At 42.7% G+C, this 7,590-nt stretch overlaps 1 pseudogene; it reads left to right on the top strand.

Moving 5' to 3' along the window:
* The first annotated feature begins 3,227 nt into the window (after positions 1 to 3,227).
* Positions 3,228 to 3,713, top strand: LOC122672631 (annotated as a pseudogene).
* The last annotated feature ends 3,877 nt before the right edge of the window (positions 3,714 to 7,590 follow it).

Genomic DNA, 7,590 nt, shown 5'->3' with positions numbered 1-7,590 from the left:
CAGTCATAGAAGCTCAAATGAGCTTTGAGGGCAAAACAGTGGATGAAGAGATCAACAGAAATGGGTCTATCTCACCTATGGAAGAAGATGATGTAGCCCAACACTCAACTCCAATAGTTGGGTATGAGCTGGGTAAGAACAATTTTATATTGTCGCAAAAGCTAAACTATAAAGGGATGAATTGAGAACCAGAGGCCCGCTAGGAGAATATCCTCATAGAGACCCACCTCCTCGATGTTCCTAAATTTGGCCCTCTTAGCAGGAACAAACAACCTAAGCCGAACAGAAGTTGAGGCATGGTACCTTTTCATAGTAGTGGTCAGGTTGGCCTTGACCAGGCTGCAAGCTTCATTAAGGGCTCCTACTTCTAAGATAGGCTTGGCATTAGCCCCAACATCAGCCTGGTTCTCTAGAAAGGTCAGCACCGAAGCACCCATTTCAGCTCAGGGATAAGTAGAAGCCCTAGAGCTACTAGTACTCCGATAAGGGGAGGAACTAGAACCATTAGAAGAGGAAGGACCAGAGCCGTGGCGACGACCTAGGCTCATGGAGGAAGAAAACTCGCAAGTAGCTCGACTATTGTTAGGAGAAGACATAATAAAAGAGAAGAAGGAATAGGGACTTACTGGTGGTACGAACAACTGAGGTGATTGAACCGAGGAGAGGGCCAGAACAACCGAGCTACCCTAACCGGGGGAAGACACCCAAGAAGACTTAAAGATGACATCTCTTGACCGAGCTCTCCCTGAAAATTTGAAGTTGCAAAAATGATGGAAGGGATGAGGATTTGCCTATGCTTATATTAGAGCTTGAACGGCTCAGATCCTCCCAAATGAATGATCCTAGATCTTGCAATCTTTCAACTCTAAAAGTGACCTTTTATCCCCGAGGCAGATAGTTGATGTGGCACTAGAGCATCCCTACGAAGCTTCCAGTAAAATCTGAAGAGCTTGGGAAAAAGCTCGCCAAAAAAATATTAAAAAACCTTCAAAAGATTTTGTCAGAACTGAAGGGACGTTTTGTCAGAAACTACGAAACTAGGCACCTCGAGCAGTTTAGCTTAGATTGTTCTGGATTGAAGATGACCAACCAACATGGACCAAGGTGGCAGCCAAAGCCTCAAATCTTAGCTTGACATTTCAAGCTGAGCTGAACGGATCGAGGTGGTTGCCAAAATCTAAGATCGGAGCTCAACATTCCAAACCAAGCTAAACAAACTTAGGTGGCAGCCAAAACCTCAGGTCATAGCCCTGACATTTTAAAGCCGAGCTAAATGGATCAGGAAGTATCCAAAACCTTAGGTCATAGCCCCAACATTTCTAGCTGAGCTGAATGACCGAGGTGGTAGCTAAAACCTCAGGTTATAAGCTCAACATTTCAAGCCGAGCTGAATGGATCGAGGTGGCAACCAAAATTGTCATGGCCCCAGCATTTCAAGCTGAGTTGAACGGATCGAGGTGACTACCAAAACCTTAGGTCGTAGCCCAGGCATTTCAAGCTAAGCTGAATGGACCAAGGTGGCAGCCAAAAGCTCAGGTCATAGCCTCGACATTTCAAGCCGAGCTAAATGGACCGAGGTGGCAGGTAAAACCTTAGGTTGTAGCCCCAATGTTTTAAGCCAAGCTAAATGGTCCGAGGTGGCAGCCAAAACCTCGAATCGTAGCCTAGGCATATTAAGCCGAGCTAGACGAACCGATGTAACACCCAAAACCTTAGTTCGTCACCCCAACATTTTAGCTAAGGTGAAACCTCCAATGGCTGAGCTACACTAGGTGAGGTGAGGTCACCAATGGATGAGCAACATCAATTGAGGAGAATACCCTGTGGTCAAGTTGCACCAACCGAGGTAACACAACTAGTGGCCGTGCAGCCCCAGTCTAGTTGACACAACCAACGGTCGAGTAGCACCAACGGAGGTGAGACCACCAGCAACCGAGTTGAACTATTTGAGGTGAAACCATTGGTATCGGAGCTACCTAGCCAGAAGAGATAGAATTAGAAGGGTAAATACAACTTTTTACTCCCTTGGACCCATTCGGACCCAACTGAGTAAGGGGCATCTTATATGCATAGAAACGACCCACTTATGAGTGGTCAACACGTGACAAAGACTAGGTTAAAGCTGTTATAACCCTTTGAGACTCAAACTCTCCACCACTGTGCGACCGCCTCAAAGAGATTAGGGACTCTCTATAAGGATGACTTTCTTTTTTCGTCTCTATTAGGAATCAGATTTCTCCACCCTCATCCTATAAATAAGAAGGTGTGGTACAAGGTAAAAAGACACACAATTATTCTTTTAAGCTCGTGCTCTTTCAGTTTCCCAATTCATAGTACTGTTGCTCGTATTTCTGACTTAAGCACTAGAGAGTCTCCCTTGGAGTCTGCTCCGATCGTCTCTCTTGCTCAATTCTTAGTTCTTGGTGCACAGTTTCCCCACAACACATTCAGATTCCAACAATTACATTAAGTAACTTTCAGGTAAGCCCCCTTTGTCAATTCAAACAACTCTAGAAAGGAAAAGGGGATTCAATGTACACATTGTCTTTATGCCTGAGAGAGAGAGAGAGAGAGAGAGAGAGATGTATGTTCAATTTTTTTTGGGTAAAGAGAGATGTATGTTCTTCAATCTCTGATAAAATAGAGTTCCAAAATTTCCTCCACATCTATATACCAGACCTATTTCTCATTCTAGAATCTATTCTACGAGTTTGTAATGATTAGTATTTATATTATATAACTTATTCTCATAAATACAAGGGTAAATTACATGTTACCCCCCTAGTTTTTAAACAAAACTTAGATCACCCCCTGGTTTTTGAAAAAACTCAAATCACCCCTGGTTTAGACCCCAATATGGCAAAGTAGTTCCTACCGTTAGTTTTACGCTGTTGAGTGATGATGTCAACCAGTTAAATAAATTTAGGGAAATTTACACATACCACCCCTGAGGTTTGACGAAAGGATATTTTCACCCCCCAGTTTTGAAAAATTCTGCGTACCCCCTTGAGGTTTGCAATCGTTAACAAATACACCCATTCTGTCAGTTCATTACTAACTGCGTTAAATTTTTTATATGAATTGACGAAATTGCCCTTGCAAAAAAAAAAAAACCCTACAATTCATCTTCCATCTTCCCCAAACGATTTGGGGAAGATGAGTTGCAGGTTTGGAACACATACACATACCTGCAAACTTGCAATCGGAGGATTGGTTGATCGTTTGGAGAAGGACGAGAAGAGACGACAATGGCGATGGTGATGATGCGATCTGGATTTCAAGCAGCATTCGCAGAGGCGTGAGAATAGCTCCTTCTAAGAGGGGATTTACTTCCTCTGCTCAGCACAATCATGCTCATGAAGCGGCAAAATGGGAAAAGATAACATATGCTGGCATTGTATCGTGCACAATTTTAGCTATTGTCAATTTATCGAAGGGTCATCCCCACACTAAAGAGCCTCCTGCATACCCATATTTGCACATCTGTAACAAGGAGTTTCCATGGGGTCCATATGACCTTTTCGAGATGAAGAACACCATTAATGGGCAGTCACAAGTTGATTTTTTTGAAACATTAAGATCTGTTCGAATATTCCCCTGGCTTCCTCAAGCAAGGTGATTTTAGACTTTGACTGTGGCAAGTTGTGTTGGTTTTTATCTTACTCTGTAGTCCAATAAGAACTCTAATTAGTTTATGGTGCAATTTCCCCAGTTTGTCATTAGTTTCTTGCTTTGATCCTCTCTCGTTAATGGCGTGTTCAAACCCTAAATTGAATTTTCAACCTCTTCTTCCCAAACTGTTCTTTTGTTCCATCAAATCACTTTTGGATCTTTGCATCCATCTGAGTTTCCCTCAGATTGCTTTTCCTACATGGTGGAATCCAAACATCTTGGTGGGTTTTTGTCTATTTAATCTCTCGTGTTCTGCTTCATTCCACCAAGGTTTTTATTTCTCCTCGTTTCTCTAGCGTTTATCCCTGCAGAGCTGCGAGAGTTCTTACACAAAATTGGGTTCTTGAGGGCCTGGATTCCAACAATTTTGCAAGAAAAAAAAATCTGCAGCCTTAGATTGGATTTCCCCCTCCCCCCCCCCCCCCCAACTCTTGATCCCCTTTCAAATCTTGTTTTGATTTGTTCGGAGATCAGAAGAATTGGAAAATTATAAGTTGTGATTCATGGAGATCAGCAGATGATTTGCCGATTTTTTTTTTTTGTTCTTCTTAGAAGGGCAATTCTGTCAGTTCAAGTCTATTTTTTAACAGTGTTAGTCATGAATTGACGGAATGAGCTTATTTGTTACCGTTTGCAAACCTCAGGGGGGTACGTAGAATTTTTCAAAACTGGGGGGTGAAAATATCCTTTCGTCAAACCTCAAGGGTGGTATATGTAAATTTCCCATAAATTTAAATCCCTAAACTACCCTTGACCAATATTGAAGATGAAGGAAGGATAGTATTATAAATTTAATTCTAATATTTTAGTACAAGGGTAAAACAGTCCTGTCACACCAATAACTAATAGTAGGCTAGCACCACCGTTATTGTAGAGGGAGTGATTTGAGTTTTTTTAAAATCAGGGGGTGACGTGTAATTTATCCTAAATAGAAATAGGAATTATTTAAAAAAAGTTGGAAGATTTCGTTTAAAAATACAAAAAGAAGAAATTACGCTCAGATATAAAGATGTAAGCTGGCATTATAGACTTCCTTTACATGTTTTAACCATAGTACTATATCTCGCGATATATCGGTATCTCGGGCCTACCGAGATATCCGAAATATCCGAGATATCGCGAAATATTCCCGAAATATTGCATTTTTACGCAATATTTGGGGTCCATCTCGGGGGTATTTGGCCATATTTAGGCACGAAACTTCATGGACAGCCTTATTTAAGCTTAATAAACACATTTAAACCATAAAATTGTAAAAATGTGAATTCAAATTGGTGTTTTGGGCTTGCACCCTTGATTGACATACGATCGCCGACCTTAATGTATAAATAGTTAAATACACATAGATTAATGAAATCACAACTTAAGTTACAAATTACAAGTGCTAAGCTGCTAATAGTAGTTCTTTGTGCCTCCTGGATCAATCCCACTCATGCCTCGCTGAGTCGGCGTCCATTGCTCTCTGTTTGAATGACATATGTGGACCACGGTATAGAATCGGAGAAGAAGCAGTGTAGTCATCCACAAGTGTCACGTAAATGGAATCATCAACGATCTGTAGGTAACCTATCCTAGGATATAAACTAGGGTTACCAATCGATCCGATCCGTGAAGAAGATGATCCTTTGTGATATGATGTTGGCGCGGCGCAGAGCGATGGCATTGGGCTGCATGTATGGTGGTGAGGTTGGTATCTAGGTCCGCTAGGGTATGCAAAGATGTTATCTACAAAAGATGATCCGATATGTCCCTGGGATTGGGTAGTAGTCATAGTCCCTACCCACTAAGCGCCCATATGATGATGATCCATCTCCATATCCACCGTAAGGTTGTGATGCACCATAATCCGATGCCAATGGAGTGGCATGTGCGTCAAAAGATGGGGCACGCCAATGTCGAGTCGGTCCTCCCTCCCTATCCCCCATACTCAAACCACCAACAGAGCTAGATAGGTTATCAATGTCCATTTGATCAGGTTGCAACTGTGTTTGTCGACCCCTACGCTTCCTGTTGTATGTATGTAGGGGGCCTCTCGAGGGTGGGGGGTGCGGGGGCACGTGCTCCGTGGTCCGTATCTTGTGTGGCATGATCAAACTGTGTCTCTCCAGTGAATCGGAGTGGGTCTACAGGTGCCGAATCCTGGGCCTCCTGGCCTACCACATAACGCTCTCGCATGCCGTCATATTCTTCACCAGCATCACCACCACCAACATCACCACCACCAGCATCACCATCACCACCACCAGCATCACCATCATCACCATCATCATCATTTGAGGACTTAGACCAGTCTTCATCATCAGCAACATTGCCACCAGTGGGCTGGAATGGTATGGGTGAGGCTTCCCTTGCATGTATCTGACCCTCGTCAGCCATATACTCGTCCACATCGGCACCAATCTCGGAAGCTATCATGGGGTCGGGCCTACCTCCCTCCTCATCCAACAACGGCTCACCTCTATCCCTCACCCAATCCACAATAGGGTCCTCATCGTGCAGTCAACTTGAAAGATGTCGGCTAGATCAATGGTGCCCCTCTGTCCCTCATGTCCCATGCGTATGTGTTGCAATTTCAGCCTCAAGTTGTAGTGCACATACACCATGTCAGATAAACGTTGAGACCCCAATCTGTTGCGCCTCTTGGAGTGGATGAGTGCAAAGGTACTCCAGTTCCTCTCACACAGGATGAGAACATGTTTGGGCGAGGACTTTAATTGCTATTCTTCTTAAGTTTTCACCGATTCCCCATACAACACCCACCATTCATTTGCATTACAAGTTTACAACAAAAAGACATGTGTCAAATGTTGTTTCAACTTTCAACTTTCAAATTTCAATACATATGTAATTTAAAACTTAAAAGAATTACCAGCATCACCACGTGCTCTGCCTTGTATCGCAGCCTCAGTTCCAAAACTTCCCAATGCATCCCTAAATACCTTGATCTATACCCATGTGGAAAATTAGTAAGTACTTCTTCACTACTTATTTGAAAGCATCAATAAGTTGAGTTTCCAAATGAACTCACTTCATTGTTGCAAATTGCTTGTAGTGCACCATCTGGCTCCAACTTCTTCACTACTTGTTTCACAGCATCAATAAGTTGAGTTTCCAACCCAAGCCTATTGTTATATTGATACTTAGGGTTGAAGTAGTATGTTGAAATATGACATATAGAATAGAGGTATTGTCAAATGCATAGGTAATTAGTAAATAATAATACTATGAATTAGTAAACATAAAACAAATTTACTCACCAGCCTTATGCAGTGGATGCATAAGTTGATTCTCCCAGCGAGCATTTATGATATCTAAGAAGTGTTTGCTACTGCGAGGACCCACACTATAGACACTATCTTTCATCAAGTCTATTGCAGCATATAGGACTGGCATGGTTGGGCCCTTGAGGCGGAGTCGGCAACATGTAGAACTTGAATTCTGGCTCTAAAACTTTCACCACTTTGCTTAGTTTGGTCGGAAGTCCTCGGATGACATCGTTGTTTGTGCTTCCCTCCCATTTGCAGTCTTGGAACCCTTCCATTGAAACCACTCCTCAGAAGCAAACATGCTTCTCAGCCCGGCCTTCTTTGTCTCAATGCTTTTGAGGGCAATGTAGTTGGTGGCAAATCTTGTGATGCCAGGCCTAACCAAGTCACCCCACATTTTCCCTCAATAGATTGAGTGCATAGGAGTGGTTGTATACAAAGTTGGTGACTTGTCTTGCACTTTCAACCACGATCTTCACCAACTTTAACTTTCCCATATCTTTTAGCATTAAGTCAATGCAATGGGCTGCCTGGAGTCGAAGAAGCGGTACTTATTATTGTTCATCATCTTCTCACGGCCGACTGAAGTTACTTCCATTGTCGTTACAATCTGGACAACATTCTCAATACCCACATCTTTTTCCACTACTTC

The sequence above is a fragment of the Telopea speciosissima genome, chromosome 8 (assembly GCF_018873765.1).
Source record: "Telopea speciosissima isolate NSW1024214 ecotype Mountain lineage chromosome 8, Tspe_v1, whole genome shotgun sequence".
Classification (NCBI taxonomy): Eukaryota; Viridiplantae; Streptophyta; class Magnoliopsida; order Proteales; family Proteaceae; genus Telopea; species Telopea speciosissima.
This window is presented reverse-complemented; position numbering and strand designations above follow the sequence as displayed.